The 22,039-nt window shown below is 40.5% G+C and overlaps 1 protein-coding gene across 3 annotated transcripts in view; it reads right to left on the bottom strand.

The window, feature by feature from the left end:
- Window positions 1–22,039, bottom strand: part of LOC149173434 (ATP-dependent Clp protease proteolytic subunit 6, chloroplastic-like) — a 214,074-nt gene that overhangs the window by 107,397 nt on the left and 84,638 nt on the right. The gene's annotated exons all lie outside the window — the stretch shown is intronic.

The following is a 22,039-nucleotide window of genomic DNA, read 5'->3' as shown; positions in this document are numbered from 1 at the left end:
TTTAATTTCTTAAGTTCAATCCAGCCACTTTAACCCCATTTTACACCTGTCATATACTTGGATAAATCATAAACCAGACATCATACCTAATGACAGATCTACCTGCTCAGAGAGGGTGCATGGTTCTGAGGAAATGTGAACCCTGTTCATGAAGCCTTAGTTTCGTAAGTTCAATCTAGCCACTTTAGCCCTCTTTTACTCCCTTGTTTGGGTTAAACTTCTTAGTCTTCCCATGCACTTATGGAAAAAGAGATCTTTGAAAAGAGCAGTAATGCTCTTGAAAAGTTTGTTATATAGAAAAGTTCAGAGATCTATAATTTTTTGTTTGAATTTCCATCAAGATCATTTTGACCATGAGCCCTACCAAAAGAAAATTCCCATAGATTACTCTGTCGTGTTTCAGAAGCAAGTAGTAGACTATGAAAATGTGACTTTTCAACATCATGTTTGCAACAATTCCAGCAATCTCACTGCAATCTGTCCGAAGGAGTTGATCTTGAAATTTTTGGCCTTTAGAAATGATTAAGGAAAGGAAAACTGTGGATTTCCACCTAGCTAAACAAGAGAAAGGTGTTGAAACAAAAACAAAAAACAAAAAAAGCAGCTCCTTCCTAGAACAGAAAGGAAAATAGCTTTGTAGGCAGTTAATGAAAGAAATGTAATGGAGGATCAGTCTCCAGTCAAAAACGATTCCAGTGAAACAAGGTAAGAGGAGACTTATGTCTGACCCTTCTGATTTCCAAGGTTCACAGTGACAGAGAGAATGAAGCTAAGTCTCAACAACAGAAAAGAGGAACAGAAGCAGGTCTGATATGTGATACAGCTAAACTACGTGCAACATTTAAATTAGCTAGAAACACAACTCATGCTCAGTCAGCCTCTGTTCTTCACAATCTGGTTTCAGGTGGAGAAATTGTATTTTTATTCTAATAGAAGTTTCCTAATAAGCATTAGCATGTTCAAAAGTGTCAACTTTTCTGTAACCCTATGGATTTATTGCCCAAGGGAGGATGAAATAGCATATCCAACCCCATAGGCTATAGTCTTTGATAAAGGGGGAAATCCATTATCCAATGTTTTGGAGCAACACTGGGTAAATTTGGAATAGGTGGGGCAAAAAGCCCAAATTGGGGCTACACTTGTAACCCCTCACATTAGATTTAACGAAGAGAAACCCCCATGAGGAATCTATAAATAAAGGAGAGATCAGGGTTACTTGGGAGCGGGAGCGACATTTTCAGAAGCTCCCGGTTTGGGAGCGAATCCAGAGTGTTTTTTATATAATATATAATTTTTATATTTTGATGCATATATGTCACCAAAAACATGTAGAATGATGAATTAGATATAAAAAACATAGATTGAACCATATAACAACAATCATCTAGAACTTATAATCTTCATCAACCAAGTCCACAAGTTAGTAACATACAATATACTGAGTCTCATGAATCATGATTCATCAATCTTAAAGTTTCAAGCTTTCAAAATTCAATATATAACATTTATCATCATTGATCAGCAAAGTTGTAAGCTAAGTGTAACCGTTACAACAAATAATATCTAACATGAAATGAAATGTTATAAAATGAAATGAAATGGAACAACTTTCAACTTTCACGAAGCATCATATTAATAATTCATTACCAATGACTTATAATTGCCAACTTCAAACTTAAATTGTCATATATTGTTTACAAAAAATATCATAATAAATATGAAAGAGTCAACAATTATTAAAACTACTAGAAACTAGAAAAGACGAGTAAATCTATCATCTACTACTTCCTCTTGCCACAACGAATAATGTCTAAATTCTGAGCAGGTCGTAGTGGTCTTCTAGGAGTCTCCTCCCCCACAATCCCACGACCAGAACCAGAAGACACATGCCCTCCACGTGAAGATGTACATGGAGGCGACAACAGCAAAGGAACAAGACTTAAAACTCGAACAGTGCTACTGGATGGTGGGGGTGGCATGGTTGTTTCTTCATCTTCCTCTCTCATAAGTTATGCTTCCAGTTCATCAATATGTATAGTGCCATCCTCCAAACTATCGTCCTCTAGGTGCAGGGTTGCGGGGAACGTCCACCCACCCCCTCGATCCCACTCCCAATGCGCGCTCTGGTCGGGAGCAACTCGGGAGCACGAAACCGCTCCCTGGTTTTTTTTGGGATCGATGGAGGGAGCGTCGCCCCCGTCGCTCAGAGAGGATTTTTCCAACTAGGGAGCGGTCGGGGAGCAATCGCTCCCAACCGCTCCCCAGTTGGAAAAATCGCTCCCTACTGGCGGAGAGCAATGCCCGCACGGCCGAGAGAGAAGCGATGGTGGCATGGAGAGAGAGGCGAGGGGAGGGAAAAGGGGAGAGAGGGAAGGGGAGGAGGGGGAATAAATAAACTCTCCCCTCCATTATTCACTTCATCCTAAGTGAGAGAGAGCAAGAGAGTTTGGAGAGCAAGAGAGAGTTTGAAGCAAGGAGAGGAGCTTGGTGAGAGAGGAGCTTGGAGGAGTTTGAAGAGCTTGCAAGGGGAGATTGGAGGCCAAAGAGGTAGGATCTACACTATAATCTAGCAAAAAAGATTATCTTCATTGTTAAATAAATAAATAAATAAAATTCTCTATTTCCCATTCCATTTTTTTGCAGATTCAAAACATCAAATTTCAAACATCATGGTTATATTGCTTGGCATTTTCTTCTTCTTGGTTCCTTTTTTTATTATTATGGTGTTGGAGAGTAGAAAAAGGAGGGTTGAAAATGAAGAAGGGGATGAAGAAGTAGGTTATAGTGGATTTGATGAAAACCCCGAATAGGAGTACCTTGGTGAGGAGGAGCTGGAGGAGAGTGAACATCATTCAGCTCAAAAAACTAAACAAGACCAAACCCCATTGTGGAAATATGTTATTAGCCCTAAAGCAAGGAAAGGGGGTGGAACCACTAAATTTCACTACCCCCATTGCAACAATAATTACACAAGTTCATACACCCATGCCAGAAAGCACCTTTGCAGGAAAAGGCCATGGGATGGAGATAAACAAATAGGAATCAAAACATGTACAGGTGTGTCAGCAACAGAGAGAGCCAAATACATAAGGAAAGAGGAGGAAACCCAATACAAATCTAAAAGATCAAAGGGTTTCTTTGAACCAAGCTCACAATCACATGCACAAAGAACTCCTTCAGCATCCTCCCATGGCAGTGGATATGGATGCACAAGGTCACCAAACATCTCTTTAAGGCGTAGAACCATATCATATCTCCTTGATGAAGGGTGTAGCAATGATGTGGATTCAAAATTTTATCGGTTTCTCTATGCATGTGGGATACCATTCAATGTTCTACGTTCACCTTATTGGCATGAAATGGTTTCTGCCATAAATTATTCCCCTAAAGGATACAAGAGCCCTGGGTATGACAAGGCTAGAACCATTGGACTTGATCATGAAAAAGCAAAAATATCACATTCTTTGAGTAGAATGACAAATTCTTGCACTAAGCATGGGGTGTCCATTGTATCTAATGGATGGACAAATGTAAAAGGCAAATAAGTGTTCTTGATGTGTCTGTTAGTGGTGCCATGTTTCTTGTAGCATATGATTACTCAGACAAGTTCAAGACCGGCATCAACATTGCAAAACCATTACTTGAAACAACTTAACATATTGGGCCATACAATGTCATCCAAGTCATCACTAATAATGCTCCTAATTGTAAGGCAGCGGGAGCAATTATTGAGGATAAATACCCCAACATATTTTGGTCTGGGTGTTTGGTTCACACAATGAACCTTTTGATGCATAATATTATTAAGAACAAAAACCAACAATACAAATGGATTGGTGACTTGTACAAGAGAGGCAAACAAATGATAAAATTTATTACAAATCATAGCAATACCCATGGCCTTTTCCGCAGTCACTCAAGATTGGCGTTGTTGAATATTGCGAAGACTAGATTTGCTAGCTATTACCTCACCTTCAGGGACCTCTTGAAGGTAAGAGAGTCATTGGCTAGCATGGTATCAAGTCCACACTGGCAGGTGTTAAAGGAAAGAGCTACAAATGCAGCTAACAAGCAAGGTTTTGAACAGGTGGAGGAGACCGCTCTTGATGGTCAGTTTTGGGCACGTGTGACGTAAGTATTGGAATTCACCAAGCCCATTTATCACATGATTTGTTTTGCAGATACAAATAAACCAGTGATTGGGGAGGTGTATGAGCAGATGGATACCATGTTGGGGCAAATAAAAGATATTGTTCAGAAAGATGATCCCAACTTGTATACACTGATTCACAATTGTGTGTGTACACGGTGGAATAAACTTAATGTTCCACTACATGCCTTGGCATATATCCTCACGCCAAAATACTACTTTGCATCTTGGTTGGGCCAACTTGCACCTGGGGGTGGGGTTAGGGTCAAACCCCATATAGATGAAGAGGTATCTACAAGATATTTGCAAGCATTAGACAAGTTGACACAGGGAGGAATGTGCTAATCTACGTCTTGAATTAGGCAGATACTCTAGTTGCACTGGTTTGTTTTGGTTCCTTCCATGCAATGGAAGATAGAGACAGATTTGATGCTCTCACATGGTGGGAAGCATATAACGGCCAGGGACTTTTGCCAAAATTGGCAAAAAAAGTTCTCTCACAGGTTGTAAATACTTCTTCTGCAGAGAGGTGTTGGAGCACCTACAGCTTTATACATAATGTGAGAAGAAACAGACTCAATGAAAACCGGGCAGAAAGCTTGGTTTATGTGCACTACAACTTGAGGTTGTTGAGTCATTACTATGATCGGGCTTATGAGGATCCAACATATAAAATTTGGGACAACCACCTAGACTGAGTTGCTTCAAGAGATTGTGCTATAACAGAACAGAGAAAGGAGGAGACTAGCTAGGGTGGGATCACCTCCACCAAAACTAGTCAAAAGAAAAGGGGGTCTTAAAACCCTCAGAGCTGCAGCTTAAAAGAAACAGAGATATTCCAATCCAAATCAATGATGATAAATGATTCTATCTCGACTCTGTTCTGGCCAGCAAGGAAGATATTCTGTGTGATCAAGGATTCTACCTTCTCATCCGAAGTCTGAGGCTGTTCTAGAGGCAGCGAAGGTGCAGCTTATGCTAACAGTGGATACAACTAAGGTTCATTCCCTTCTTGAGACACAGTGAGGAGCAGTGAAGTAACCAGACAAGTCTGAGGCTCGTTTTGAACTTTTGAGGACAGTGGCCTAGTGATCAGCCCTTCTAGGGCTGCGACCATCCACAGGAAGACAGTTCGGACCCTACCGCAATGTAAGGACGAATTAGGGCCTAGTATCACTCGTGGTCAGCCTACTTCTGGGCATTGTTGTGACAATGAATTATTACAGGGGTTATATTTGAGACTGTTGAAGGATAAAGCTAGGACTCCTGTGGCAGTAAGTTTGGACCCCGCCGAACAGCAGAGACCATCGCAGCTCAGTGCAGGAAAGGCTAAAGGGATCACTCCAAATCTCAGTTGTAAGCTTGGAACTGGACAGGGCTGCCACAAGCCCCCTTGACAGCAAACGAGTTTGGAGTCAGCACAGTTAGACAGTGAGTTGTTCAAACTTCATAGTATAAGTAACCATAGAATTGGAGAGTGTTAGTGTGGGTTACAGTTAGAATGTTGGTCTACTGAATATTGATATCGCAATCAGCATTATACTGGTGTGTTATTGGTTAGAATTATACTGGTGGGTTATCGCCGGGTCAAATAGATCTCCTGTTTGTGGGCCGTCAGCCCTAACTTAGTGGTTTGTTGAAGAATCATATTGCTGTTGAACATCTTTATATTATTCGTGAATTATATAGAAGCATACCTACAGTTATATGAATGGATGAATGTGCACTGCTGTTGTATAATCCTTTTTGATTTATTGAAACCCTAGTCAAAAATAAATCCCTAAGGGCAAAAATCCCCTTGGGACGTTTCATTTTCCTTGCTTTAATCTAGAACTTTCAAGTTACCTACCATCTACAATAGTATGTACTATGTAGAGACCTAGACTTACATATGTAAGGCATGCTTTGGATTCGACCTTAGCCGAACTGTTAAACATTTTTCCTCAACAAAGGAAATAAGAAAACACATATGCCTTTGCATTTCCAGAACGTGTCCTGCACATAGCTTGCCTGAGATAAAGGATAACCAAACCTTGAAACTGAACGGAGAACTGTAATTAACATGTTTAAGATAAAATTGAACTTGTAGATACTTATTCAAAAGATGTATCTCATAGCTCTTATTCTACCAGGACAAAATTATAGAGGTATTTGCTACAATTTCATTGTTAATCCAAACAAATTCTTGCACTTCCAAACATTATTCATGCATTACTTCCACAGTGAGTGCTACAGCTAACAAAGGTGCTATAGGGGAAATCTTGTACATAATGCTAAAGTGATGTGTTTTTAATAGCAAGAAGCTGCAAAAAATCCATTAAATTTTATGGGCAGAAGGACAGAAATTGTTTAGCATTATCCCTGTAAGACAAGATGTATTGCCTTCTTGCAAATGCTTCGACCAATCAAGAAGATCATATAACCATAAAATCAATATTGATACCTTAAGCTTATGCTTTCACTGTTCAGCTCTTTCATGAAGATGGATGAGCATAATTTGTTCGACTTTTCAGGTTTGTATCTTTCCATTTACATGCAATTTCTGACCAGTTTCTTGAATCTATCAGAAAAATTCTGTTATAAGAGATGCTAGAAATAAATGCCCATTCTGTATACCGGTTCCCATGTCAACAGTACCATATCAGTGTTTGAAACAGTTTTATGCTGAAGATAAAATTTAGAAAATTAGAGCAGTGGATGCAATAACATATGCATAATTTGCATGAACTGCAATTGGTTAGGACAATATTCTACAAATGATCAGCACTAAAAATACCTTTTGTTGAGGTTTCATAGAGTGAACTGGGAATTGTGTTGTTCCCCGAGAGACTAGAGTACAATGGAGATTATTAAAATGCACATCCAAACCCATGTTGGAAACACTGAGAGGGGGGTGAATCAATATTTCACTTCAATTAGTTAATTTTAACTTCACAGATCATTGATTATCGTTAGCATTAGATCAAAATATAAATCAACAACACCATTCAACAATGCACAACATCAAAGACAATACACGAGATTTTTAGGTCGAAACACTTCCAGGAGAAAAACCATCAAACATTTTTAATGAGGTCTTTAATGATTACATCAAGAGGAAGCTCCAACTTCCAAGATTCTCCAGCAACAACTGGAATGAGGCTCCAACCCCCTGATTTATTAGCTCCAACTGAAAGGATGCTCCAACACCCTCGTTTACCAATTCCAACCAATGTTTTAAAAACCGTTTTGAAAAACCGGTAACCGGTCAAACCGGCCGGTTAGCAAGCTGGCCGGTCCGAACCGGCCAAAAAACCCGGTCAGACCTTGCCTTTCGCCATTTTTGGGGCCCTAACCGGTGAAAACCGGCCGGTTTAGGACGGAACCGGCCGGTTTGTATCAAACCGGCCGGTTTAGGACGGAACCGGCCGGTTTGTATCAAACCGGCCGGTTCCGTCCTAAACCGGCTGGTTTATGGCATGCCCACCGATTCATGCAAAAAGGCGTTGGTGGTTTGTGGTTTAGGGGTTTTGGGGGGGAGGTAAAGGTATTTTCCCTCCAAAAACACCCTCTCCAAGCTATAAGAGACCCCTCTCACTCTCATTTGTCTCACACAACTGATTTGGAGTGTTTGTGAGTTTGTTTGTGAGCTTGGAGAGTGTGGAGTTTTTTCTGAAATAGTCATCTTGGAGTTGGAGTTGGAGCTATTTTGGAGATAGTGTGTAGCTGTCAGTGGAGTTGTCATCTTCAAGAGGAGGCTAAGGGAGCTAGTTTGCATTTCCAGGTAAGGATTTGCACTTGATAATTCCTCATTTGAGTCTGCTGTCCATGAATTTTTTTTTTTATGTGTTATAAACTTCTCACTTCTATGATCTATCATGTATGCTATAAACTCTCTAGCTCTATGCTATCAAATTTTGTAGCTTGAGCCTTGCATGTGCATTTGTTTTCCTACATTTATCTTTGGTTTTCCATTTTGCTTAGCTGCAATTTTATTTTTAAATCGCAGATTTCTTTGCAAATTGTTATTATTTCAAGCAAACATGGCTCCAAAAGGAAAGGACAGTGCATGGGCTCATTGTGATGTAATTGATGGAAAAATGATATGCAAATTATGCCATAAATCTATTGGAGGTGGGGGTATTCTTAGGTTGAAACAACACTTGGCTGGGATAAGAGGCCAAGTAAAGCCATGTGATGCACCAAATGCACTGTTAGGTCCTATTAGGGCAGAATACATTTCCAAGCTTGAAAAATTTTGAGGATAAGGCTAGGGAGAAGGCCATCCAAGATGACATTGCAAGGAAGAGGGAATTAGTTGAAGCCATGAAAGAGAGTGGGTATGATTATTATGAGATTCAAGACTCCACTTCTATCCCTTCCACCAATGACCCCTTTCACTATGTTCATCCTTCTATTGGCCAACCATCAAAAGGAACAAAGAGAACAAACATCCAAAGTTATTTCTCATCTTCTGCCAACATTGCCTCTTCTAATCCCACTTCCTCCCAGCCAAGTTCTCAACCCACTTTGGATCAACATTGGAAAAGACAATGCAAAGAAACTTCTCACCAATACATTGCTAGATGGTGGTATGATTCAGATATCCCATTTAATGCTGCTCGCTCACCTTATTACCAAGCTATGTGGGACTCTGTTATAGCTGCAGGAAAGGGCTTCAAAGGCCCTAGTATGCATGACTTGAGGGGAGCTCTTTTGCAAAAAGAGATATCTTCCATTGATGAGTATTTGGTTGATTTTAAAGATTCATGGCTCAAAACAGGTTGTTCCATTATGTCAGATGGATGGTCCGATGGAAAGAACCGCACTATCATTAATTTCCTTGTTTCTTGCCCTCAAGGAACCATGTTTTTGAAATCAGTTGATGCATCTGATAAGGTAAAGGATGCAATCCTTCTATTTGAGCTTTTGGATAATGTTATTCAGGAAGTTGGGGAGCAGCATGTTGTGCAGGTCATCACTGATAATGCCTCAAACTATGTTCTTGCTGGAAAGATGGTTGAGGCCAAATATAAGACCATATTTTGGAATCCATGTGCTGCACATTGCATAGACCTCATGCTTGAGGATATAGGCAAAGTGGAGTGGGTAAAAAACACTGTAGAGCATGCCAAGTGCATTACAAAATACATTTACAACCACTCATGGGTATTGAACCTAATGAGGAAACACACTAGAGGCAAAGAGCTTGTTAGGCCTGCAATTACGAGATTTGCAACTCACTTCCTCACGTTGCAATGTCTCAATGGTCAACATAAAAACTTGCAAAAAATGTTTTCCTCTGATGAATGGTCTGAATCTCGGTGGGCTCGTAGACCAGATGGAAAAGACACCAAAAGGAAAGTGTTAGACACTTATTTTTGGAAAAGGTCTGTAGAGCTTGTGAAAATTACCGAGCCCCTTGTTAAGGTGCTAAGGTTGGTGGATGGGGAAAGATTGGCCATGGGCTACATTTGTGAAGCTATGGATCAGGCAAAGGAGCAGATACGGGCAGCTTACAAGGACAGGTTAGCTAAATATGGCCGTATATGGGAGATCATTGATAACAGATGGAACAATCAACTCCATCGTCCTATACATGCAGCCGGGTATTTTTTGAACCCAAGGTATCACTATAAAAATCAGCTAGGAGATCAGCATGATGGAGAGGTCAGAGCTGGATTGATTGATTGCTTGGAGCGCATGGTCCCTAGCCATGTAGACCAGTTGGAAATACATAGACAGCTTACTATTTTCAATATGGCAAGTGGTACTTTTGGCAAAAACTTGGCAAAGATGGCAAGAGATGTGGACCAACCAGGTAAGCAATTCCAATTTCCATTTTGTTTTTCATTTCAAGTTAAAATTGTTTACGTTCTTGAATCTTTACAATTCAAATTATAAACTAAGTTACTAATTAATGTCTTTTTCTTTGCAGCACATTGGTGGGAGTCATTTGGTGGCCAGTGTCCTCAATTGCAAAGGTTTGCAATTAGAGTCCTCAGTCAAACTTGCAGTGCTTCAGGTTGTGAGCGCAATTGGTCTGTTTTTGAGCGCATACACACGAAGAAGAGAAACCGTTTGGAACAAAAACGGTTAAATGATCTTGTTTTTGTGCAATACAATCTTCGACTGAGGAGGAACCAAATGATGAGCAAATCACCTGATCTAGATCCCATTGTGTTGGACGATATTGATCCAACATCAGAATGGGTGGAGGAGACTGAAGATCCTGTGTTTGAGGCTGATTTTGATATCGATATGGCTTTAGCGGGGGATGAGGCAGATGATGTGGCGGCATCAGAACCGAGATCAGTAGCAACGTCAAGGAAAGGCAAGGAACCAATGGAAGGCACTAGTCGTGCAGGTCGACAAACTCGTGCTTCCATTAGGTCCACTTCTATTGTCATTGGTGGCATTGATACTGAAGTTGTAGATCAGGTTGAGGCATCCTCAGACTCTGAACCAGATGATGTCTATGTAGCTCTTGATGATGATCCTGTGTCTAGTAGTCGTGATGGACTTGGTGATTGATCATGTGTACACTGTAGACTTGTAGTAGGCCAATGGCCTCATAGCTTGCAGCATTGTTTTTGGACTTTATAGGCCATTTAGAGCCTCATTTCTTATGTATTTTGCTATTTTGTCGATGATATGTATTGTACTCGGTGCCATTTTGATATATTCACCTTTACATGGTATATAAATGAGCAAACTTTGCATATTTTGTCTCTATTGGCTTGGAATCATGGTTTTACATCTTAAAAATAGTTTTGTTTCACTAAAAATTAATTATTTAATGTATTTTTTTAAAACCGGTTCGTTTAGACCAAACCAGTCCCGGTTAGACCGGTTCCGTTCGGTAAACCGGTTCATTAGGTGGACCGGTCCGGTCACCGGTTCCGGTTTTAAAAACATTGGTTCCAACTAGAAGAAGGTTCCAACCCCCTGGTTTTATCAGCTCCAACTAAAAAGATGCTCCAATGCCCTGATTTACCAACTCCAACCAGAAGAATGTTCCAATGCCTTGATTTACCAGCTCTAACTGGAAGGACACTCCAACGCCCTGGTTTTATCAGCTCCGACTGAAAGGATGCTCCAACACCATGCACAGGCTCCAACTTGCCCTAGCACCACCTTGCTGCCCTGAAGTGTTATTAAGCCCCAACCTAAAAGAGACTCCAATCTTCGCCTTGCACCACCCTACCACCCTAAAGATAAGAGATTTTGAATAAGATTTTCAATTTTCTTTGTCATTGCATCAATTTGCAATTAGCATTGTCTTTGTTAAAATTTGGCAGCTCAAGGATGAATTTCTCCTAAAAGAAATCATATCTTTCAATTCTATTTGAACCACCTATAATAAAATTTCATTTCTAACAATTTTAATATTACTTTTCAAAAATAGTAAGTCACGTCTCAATTTGGAAGTGACTTTCCAAAAATAGAAAACCAAGTCTAAACAATCAAGGATGATCTCGACATATGGAATCCACTTTAAAATCAAATCAATCATGATTTATTTTTAACCTTACTAGTGTTATTATTATTTATAAAATAGTCTAAAGTCATTCACCTTTAATGGATTAATAAACTCGAATTCTCTTATGGAATAAGTAAATTAAATTGTGAATCTCTTACTTGACAAATTGAACCTCTCTCTTGAAATAAAATAGTAACTCCACACTTAAGAGAATGTGACTCTCCCTCACTGATTCAATGTATAGCGAAAGTGTAACTCCTACTCATTAAATGCACTTGTAACTCCCTCATTCAATTCGATTTGTAACTCTCACCAAATATTCTCTCATGTCTAAGTGTAACTCTCTCTCTCTCCCTAATTCAAATTGTAACTCCTCAAGACAAATGTACCTCTCTCTCTATTATTGGCTCAAGGCATTAATTCATTTTGTAACTCCTATCATTTCTCGTATATTTAAGCAAGAGCAAGTGAGAGTTGAGAGTAGCATGTTCATTGTAAGGAAGGAGAGCAAGTGGAGTGTGTGCAAGAGAAGTGTGAGAGCTAGTGAAGAGAAAAGGCAAGGGAAGAGCTAGAGCAAGTGTGAAAGACATGATCTAATCAAGAAAAAGATGAGATCTTCAAGCAAGGAGCAAGTGCACTTCAACTGCAAGTTGATCATACATTGGAGACTTTATTCATTCCCATTCTCTCTCTCTATGTGTACTTCGCTGGACAATTGGAGAAATCTAATAGAAGAAAAATCAGTTGGGTTTCCCCCTTGAGGGGTCTTGCCCTGGTCATTGGACCAAAAATATCAGTGTCTAATATTTGTGCTTAGTTGTCTTCGTATGATCCCTAAGTTTATGTTCTATTTACAATTGTTGATATGAAAAGTTGTGAAAAAGAAATCTGAATTCTAAGTAATTGTAACAGCATAGAACATTCAATTTTCTACAAAGTACATTCAGTTTTCTGCAAAGTACATTCAATTTTTTCCATAGAACTTTCAAGTTTCTGCAAAGAATTTTTAAATTTATGCATAGAACTTTCAAATTTTAACATGCTATCGGAGCCTTGGTGAAGACAAGTCCAAGAAGACTAGAGATCACCTGAAAAAATCCCACTTGTTGCAAAAGATTTTTTTTATCAAGATTACTTTGTCCTATGTTTCAAACTTTGGTCCCTGAAAATCAAGGCTAGATATCACTCTTGAAGAACACGAAGTTTTGGAGTATGTTGAATACATAATAGCTGATCCACTAGAGAATTCAAGTGCTACTGTTAAATCCAAACATGAAAAGGGTGAAATCAAAGCTAGAAAAATTATCTTTGATTTTTTTAGTGATCATCTCATTACTTATGTTTCTAGTTTGAAAAAAGCTAAAGAAATGTATGACACACTAATTGGCATGTTTGCAATTAGTAACTTGAACCAGATTATTGCCTTGGAGAATCAACTGAAGGACATCAAGATGAACAGAGGAGAGACAGTTCCAACATACTTCTTGAGAATGACCAAAATCAGGAATCAATTGTTAACAGTTGGTGAAGTTGTACTCGACAAATAAATGGTGTTGATTGCACTTGAAGACATTTCTCCTGCTTCAGAGACTTTTATTACCACCATCAGCAATATCAACACTACTCATACATTTGATGAGCTCCTAGGAAAGTGTATCCAAGAGGAGGCTGGAATGATCTCTAGAGGGAGAATTTCACATCATGAAGAAGGAGAACCTACTACATTTTCAGCCTATGACAAGACAAAGAAAGGTAATAAAAAGAAATCTGCTTTCAAATCAAATAAAGGGAATCTAAACATGTCAAAAGTTAGATGCTTTAACTGTCAAAAGCATGATCACTTTGCTCGTAAATGTAAAAAAAGAAGAAGAGTGCCTAGATTCAAAAACAAATCTAATTATAGAAAAGATGCTTCTGAAAATCAAAGAAAAGGCCATCCTAAGAAAACAAGAAATCCAAGGTATAGAAATAATGCAGCAGAAATTCAATCAAAATATTTCCTGTGTCTGCTATTTCCAGTTATTCTTCTGCAGATTCATTTGATAGTTGGTTAGTTGATAGTGGTGCTTTCAAACACATTATTGGTTACAAAGAAGCACTCTCTAATCTAGTTGAGAGGGAGACTAATTTAAATGTTATGCTTGGAGATAATTTTACTCACCAAGTTAATTGTATGTACCTAATTTGAAAAATAATCTTGTATCCATATTTGCTCTAGAAGATAAAGGAACGAAATTTGCTTTTATTAATGGAAAATTTCTAACCCAGCCTTTGAACTCAGGTATGAGAGAAGTCTTCACTCTTGAATCAAAATGTGAAGGGCTTTACAAAGTCAATGGTAAACCCATTCATGCACTGGTCCACGATACAGATCTTCAATGTGAGTTATGGCACAAAAGATTCGTTCACCTACACTACAAATTCTTATCTCATGTAAGGAAGATGGTTTCTGGAATGCTTGAGATCAGAATGAATCATGAAGGAGTTTGCCCAAGATATGCAAGTGGAAAGCCTATAAAGGGACCATTCCCTTCAAGTAGAACAAAAACTAGTCAGGTACTTCAGCTCATACATTCTGATTTATGTGGACCTATCCCTGTTACTTCTCTTGGTGCCTACTTGTATTTCCTGGTTTTTGTTGATGATTTCTCCCGCAAGACATGGATATTCTTTTTTAAAAAGAAAAGGGAAGCATTTGACATATTCAGAGATTTCAAGGCTCTTATTGAAAATCAAACTGAAAAGTTAATCAAAGCTTTCAGATATGATAATGGGGGAGAGTTCACCTCCGATGATTTTAATGATCATTGCAAAGACGCTGGAATAAAGAAAGAAACCATTATGTCATACAATCCACAACAAAATGGTGTCGTTGAGAGAAAGAACAGAACCATTATGGAAGCAATCAAAGCCATGCTGCATGATCAAAAGCTACCAAAGTTCTTGTGGGGAGACGCTGCAAACACTGTTGTTTATGTGCAAAACCAAACTCCTCATCGGGCCTCAAACAATAAAACTCCTGAAGAATTCTTCATTGGTAAAAGGCATGAGGTGAGTCATTTGAGAATCTTTGGTTGTCATGTGTACTTCCATGTGCCAAAAGAGAAAATGAACCAACTGGAAGCTTCAGGAAAGAAAGGTATGTATGTTGGTTATTGTGATAATTCAAAAGCTTATAGAATTTATGTACCTAATCAAAGAACTATAGAGTTTAGCAGAGACGTAACATTTGATGAAGATGCAGCTCTTAGAAAAGCTAGAGACTCTCCACCTCCTGCCATTGCTAAAAGACAAACTGTTAATGAAAAAGAGCCTGCATCTGAGTCTAAACCAGAACTTGAGAATGAGCTTGCTGATAATCCAATGGGTTCTATGGATCCTCTTGATCCTCCACCTCATGATCCTCCTACGAGAAAGAGACCATTATGGCTACAAGATACCTTGCAAGATGTTGATCAACATGTTGACCCAAGAGGAATCGTTCAGAGAAAGTAAGAAGCCAAGTCAGTTTCAAGGGTATGGTGTTGCCATGAGCAACATCATTCGGGGAGAACCATGCACCTTCGAAGAAGTTGCAAAAGAACAAGTCTAGAAAGATGTCATGACTGGAGAATACGATTCCATCATGCATAACGATGTTTGGCTACTGGTTCTGATCCAGGTGGCTCCAGACACATGCAGAAGTCCAAGAGGATTCAGGAAGGGTCAAAAATCAAAGTGTTTGGATTGTGCTCGAACTAGGTTCATGTTGAAGATCTCGTCGTCATGATCGTGGTGGTGTGAACAGTTCATCAAACCAAGTCCGTATGCGAAAGTTAGGAGCATTCCAAGTTCAAGGTTGACTTGGGTGACTCGGCAGGCTTAAGGAGGCAGCAATTTGGACAAAATATGGCCACCGGATTCCGGCCAACCTGAGCCAGATTCCGAGTGAATTTGTGGCCTACTTAAATTGACTCCTTCGGTCAATTTTCCAAATTTTCAAAATGACTATTTTTTTATATAACAAAAAATAAAAATAAAATATATTTTATGGGGTGGCGGGGTGGCGGGCCACCAACCCTGCCACCCCCCCCAATGACCAACATACATTCATAAAAAACAAAATTTTAATTATGGACCGATGGGCCATGACCCCCGCCGGCCCCCCCTTAACCATTCGTTATAACACATTGTATTATATTTGCGATGGGCGGGCCACCTTCGGTGGACCCGGCCCACACCCCAACAAACCAACACATTAATGTGGAACGAGTGGGAGTTGAACCCACGGCTAGCGGCTCCGCTGGCCCCACCCACACGGCAGCCCCATGTGGCACACATTTAATACAACGCGCCATATTTAATTACAAACACCTAACAACCATACGATATGCAATTTTCAAATGGTCACCAAAAAAATTCTGCACTGTTTCGTAATTAAAACATTTTGTTATATGTGGCACAGGTGGGATTTGATCCCCCGACCTGCCCGCCTTATTACCTTCGCCTTAACCAACAGGCCAACAACCTTTTCATTGACAAATCCGCCCACGAAGTTTATATAAACCTTTTTTCAGTGCAACATGAGTAGAGGAGGACGGAACGGAGATGAATGGTAGCGGACCAACGGTTGACCTGCGAGCAGACGCGGTTCCGGAGGATGGCGCGTTTTTCGAAACACATTTTTTAAATTGATTTGTAGGTGGAACCGTGAGCAAGGAAAAAAGAGCAGGTGGAACCCTGATTGAGCCAAATTTCAAGAGGGCGGAATTTTGCCAGTGTCCAAATTTGACAAACTTTATGTCGATCCTACACCTCTCAGCGACACGAACCTAATGGCGCAGTCAGAATTTTGTTTTGAGCAGCAGACCTTCAGATGACCCGGAGGAGGGAATCTTTAAGGAATCTTAGGGAATCTAAAAGATTCTTGTAGCCCCAAATTTCCACTTTCTCAAAATTCAGAAATTTGACAGTCTATTTTACACTATTCAACGCCACAAATCTGATGGTGCAATCAGATTTTCCATTTGATCATTTCATTTTTCAGCGACTTTTCAAAGTGGAGAGCAAATGTCAGCATTCATGTGCGAGCAGTCATTTCCATGCGATTCGATGCCGTGAGATTGATGGTAAAGCCAGCTTCAGCAGTTTGACATCCTTTTCTTCAGATGGCCCCAGGACGTAAAGTATATGCAGTGCGTTCATGTACTTCTTTTTGCTATGAGATGCATTGTGTTGCATAGATCCCTGTTTGTTGTTTGATGTGGGATCTTGTTTTCTTACTTGTTTCATGATTCCTGCTTGATGTGACGCGGAATCATCTGTGGGATGTACTTGTTGTCATGATTCATCATATTTTGTTTGAGATCCCTTTGTCGTCATGTTGATGGGATACTCATGTTGTCGCCATGTATGTATGAATTGAGATCCCTTTGATGCCATGTTGGCGGGATGCTCATTATTGTCATATGTGAAATTATGTCATACTGATAAGAGTCCTTTTTTTTACTGAGAATTCTTGTAGCGGAACATCTCGTGGAGCCACTGCTGTGTGAGGGCTTTTTCCTTGTATGATAGTTGTCACCACCTATGTACATCATCACTATTGACGGCACTTAATGCAGTGGCCTACACCATCTTGACACCGGGGCCCGGAGACGTAGTCCCTTGTTAAGTTTAGGTATCTTCTATGCTTAGAGCAATTTATTTCAATTTTCATAGTTAGCTCAACATCTTTTCCAGATTAGCAATCACATCAGCATTAAAGTAAACTGCAGATAGAACATAAACATAAATCGCAGAAGACAAGCCAAGAATAGAGGACACAAGATGCGGTGCTAGCCAGGGACAAACCCCAATGTGGGGAAACCCTTGATCAATTCTTCTTATATGTTCCTCAATAGTTCAGCATAGAGAGAGAGAGATAGTACATTTACAATTGAAGTCAACACTTTGACTTATCTAGATGAGAGCATAGATCATCTCTAAGAAAATCATACATGAGATCAGTTGAAGACATGTTGCTTCAACTGATTCTCCAAGGTGACTCCTTCACCTAACATCGTGTTGCATCTCGTCATCATGTTGCACTTCACTGTGCTGCACCATGCTGCACCCATCATCAGAATGCTGCATCTCATCATGCTTCATCAATCATGACGGTACCCATCACTGTACTGCATTATGTGCCATTGTTGCACCCTGTTGCCATACTAACCTATGTGTTTGCTGCACCTTGCTTGCTTGTTGTCCCTAGCATGCTTGTTGTCCCTGGCATGCTAGTTGTACTTGTTGCACTAAGTATCATGCTGTTGTCCCAATGTGTTATACTAGCAGCACTATGAACTTGTTATATCATACTATTGTACCTCACCATTATGTTGCCCCTCATTATGCTATGATACACTTCATCACTGTACCCATGATGCTGCTGCAATATATCTGCTGCTTGCAACATCATGTTGCGTCAATGTATCATCATTGTTTTCTCCATCCAAGTGACTGTATTATTATCAACACAGTCCTAACATACGTTGCCTTGCTGGACAAACTTCAACATATACCCTTCAGCACTCTTCTCCATGTCATACAAGCCGTTTTCAGACCTTCCTTCCTCCATGGCTGTGACTGGGGCATGCTTGAATAGTCTTCCTTTATATCACCTGGAGGACTGCAGTTAGGGTAGCATAGAGCTTCTCCACAGGGCTGCGTATAGGGCAACGTAGGGCTCTACATAGAGCTGCATATAGGGCAGCATAGGACTCTCCATAGAGTTGTGTATAGGGCAGCGTAGGGCTCTCCAATAGAGTTGTGTATAGGGCAGCGTAGGGCTCTCCAATAGAGCTATGTATAGGGTAGCATAGGGCTCTCCATAGAGCTGTGTATAGGGCAGTGTATGGCTCTCCACAGAGTTGTGTATAGGGTAGCGTAGGGCACTCCAATAGAGTTGTGTATAAGGCAGCGTAGGACTTCTCTTTTAGACCAGCAATTAGATCTCTCCTTGCTACGTTATGTAGGCTTCCTTCACTGTGTTAAAATCTCCTCCATGATAGTGTTAGGATCTAGGGCATCTTCTAGGGCAGCCTATCCTCTTTAAATCTCTCCTCCCACCAAAACCCAAAGACAAGTGGAGAGGAAGAGATCACCAAGAGGATGTGTGTCCAAATGACTTTCAAGGCACCTCTATTTATACTAAAACGTTGAGCACAAGTGGGGTTTATTTGGTTGCTGGCCGACCTTGACGAATTGTCCCATAACACAAATAAATTCATATCTCCATGAATACTTATCGGAATCGGATGATCTTTAGATCAATCCTACACCTCTCGATGAGAGGGATCCAAGAAAAATATCAGCTGCCATTAATAAGATGACCCACATGGAGTTTGGCCCTAGTTTCCAATTTTAACACTCCCTCTCAACTAGGGAGAACTCCATCCGCTGATCCATATGTCTAACTGTACTATCTCTGCCATCAGTGCCCTGCACTGCTCTACTCTGCTCTGCTTTGTTGAACCATGAAGAAGAAGAATTGATCGAGAATGTCTCATACCATTCTCTACTGACCCGAAGTCAATTTCATCTGAAGAGAGTGTTTCGTATCACTCTTACTGACCCAAAGTCAGTTTTATTGATCCCAAATCAATATCACAAGAGAGTGTCTCAAACCACTCCCAGATCAATGGAGGTCATCTTAGCATAAGGAGTATGGTAGATACAACAATGCATCCATCGATAGTATACTATGGTCCCTAGCCCCATTTCTCTGCTCATTGATCAAATGAGAGGTACTTCCCATGAGTCCCAGACTGCATGGGTAGGATGCCTCGACAGGAGAACTAATCATCCTGTCCCACAGGAGAACGAATCATCCTGTCCAACAGTCGCCACAGGAGAACTAATCATCTTGGCCCACAGGAGAACTAATCATCTTGTCCCAAAGTCGTCATGGGGTATCACAGGGGAAGGTTGAACCTTTCACCCTGTACATAGCGCACCACCAGGGGAGGGTGAGTCGCCCTGTGGTCATATGTCGCTCCAGTAAGTACCCCAAGCCCCCCAGAGCTCAATGCATGCAACATGCAGGACCCTTATAAGAAGGTCTCTCAACGACTCCAAGTCGTTCGGGAAAGTCACAAATTTGACCTTTCCCCAGGGCTTTGACAAAATGTCTGCGACCTGTACATCAGTCTCAATGCGATAGAGCCTCCTTGCTCATCGACTTACCATATCCCAGATAAGGTAGTATCTGATGTCTATCTGTTGGAGCAATCATCGAATATGGGATTCCTCAACAATTGAATCCCCCCTGGTTGTCACAGAGGATCACGGTGGTATTCATCATATGTACAAACAGCTCACTGAAGAGCTTCCACAACTAGGCAGCTTCATACGAGATCATACTCGTAGCTATGTATTCGGTCTCGGCGGTGCTTATAGCAACTGACTTCTGCTTCATGCTCATCCATGATATCAAAGCAAAACCCAAAGAGAACTAGCACTAAGAAGTGCTCTAGTGATCCTCCACACTGCCTGCCCAGTGAGCATTCGAATAATCATGCAGCGTCATATTTCTGACAGTGTATCTCAATCCATGAGAGATTGTGCCCCGAAGATATCTCAGAAGATTCTTGGCACCAATCCAGTGAGGCTCAACAAAATATGAGCTCACCATGTTAATTGCAAAACATTTGTCCGGACGGAAGTTCACCAAGAACATCAGTGCAAATGAGTTTATGACACTCAGAGGCATTTACCAAATTTGGTATGACGTCATCAATATAACTTCTGAAAGTTAAGATCCTCGGGGTAGTCAGGGCTTGCAGTTTACCATTCCACATCCGGAATCCAACTCCCTCTTACTTCTGCAAGTGAGAGGGTCTGCACCTGTCTGAAATAGGTCGTCCTCAGAAGGTGCCGGTATGAGAGGTCTATCATCCACAACCTTCAAACAATGGTTTGGATCGACTTCACTCTTAGTGAATCTCAGCTTCATCTGACAGCTATCAATCCTCTCATATCAAACCAGGGGTGATCTGCTTCAAGCCATAGAGGGCTTTCTTCCATCGGCACACATGAGATTCCCGATCATGAATCTCAAACCCCTCGGGTTGTTCCAAACCTGCGGACCTATAACATGAGGGGAATGGTCCCCTTGTAAGATTTTCCCTTCAGTACATCTCAGACATGTACCTTCATGCTCCTTTTGAATTCAGGCATCCCTGTCATCATCTGACTTACAAACCTCGGGTGTTGTGTCAACTGACATGGTCCCCAATGGACTTCCTGCCAACCTTGAACTCAAAGATAAAAGCATCTTTTGAAAATTCTATTTCCAAACACGTACCTTTCCATCGATAAATGCCACCCTGAAACCTTTTGACTTCCATTGCCGAAATGGACACCAAGTTATTCTTGCGATCAAGTACGTAAAAGAGATTCTTGTAAATGAATCGAGTTACCCACATTCAATTGAAGGGTAACATTCCCTACACCCTTTCCGGGATAGGTGGCATCGACTCCAAGTATAATCCCATGGTTGTTTCCATCTCTACCAAATTCGAGAGAGCACCCTTCTATCTGATGAGGTGCCTTGAAGCACTACAATCAATAAGCCAGATTCCTAAAGAATCTGAAAGAGAGGGCCAGTACAAGATAATGCTTCTTTATCTTATCAGAAACAACATTTGATTCTTCATACTTGGGGTTCCTTGCTTTCTCTGAAGAGTCGGTCGTTTCCTTGATGACCTGCATTACCTGTCATTCCTTTGATCATTGAAGATGTCCTTGGAATGATTGTTATCATCATCAAGTGATGTGTCCCTGCCATTTAGACACTCCTTCACATAATGGCCGAACTTATTGCAACCAAGGCATCTGCCATTACTTCCACCCTTATTTTTGGACTTCCCAATGAAGTGATCTTTAGGTAGGCCATCAGAAGCTTCCACTGCGCTATTCCGATAATATTCTCTGCTTCGATTTCACCCTTGGTGAATTTGAAGAGGGATAAGGAATCCACTGATCCTTTTGTCCTTTTCCAACTGTCTTCGGTGATTGCTCTTTCACTCTTGCTTGGGCTTTGTCTTCACCTCAGCTCTGATTCTATGTTAAGTTTAGGTATGTTCTATGCTTAGAGCAATTTATTTCAATTTTCATAGTTAGCTCAACATCTTTTCCAGATAATCAATCACATCAGCATTAAAGTAAACTGCAGATAGAACATAAACATAAATCGCAGAAAAGCCAAGAAAAGAGGACACAAGATGTGGCGCTATCCAGGGACAAACCCCAATGTGAGGAAAACCTCGATCAATTCTTCTTATATGTTCTTCAACAGTTCAGCAAAGAGAGAGAGAGAGAGGGAGTATATTTACAACTGAAGTCAACACTTTGACTTATCTAGATGAGAGCATAGATCATCTCTAAGAAGATGATACATAAGATCA

This window comes from Pinus tabuliformis, chromosome 4_2, assembly GCF_031772625.1.
Source record: "Pinus tabuliformis cultivar Carrire ecotype Pingquan chromosome 4_2, CPIR1, whole genome shotgun sequence".
In the NCBI taxonomy this organism is placed as follows: domain Eukaryota; kingdom Viridiplantae; phylum Streptophyta; class Pinopsida; order Pinales; family Pinaceae; genus Pinus; species Pinus tabuliformis.
The sequence above is the reverse complement of the archived record's forward strand: the minus strand, read 5'-3'. Positions and strand labels throughout refer to the sequence as shown.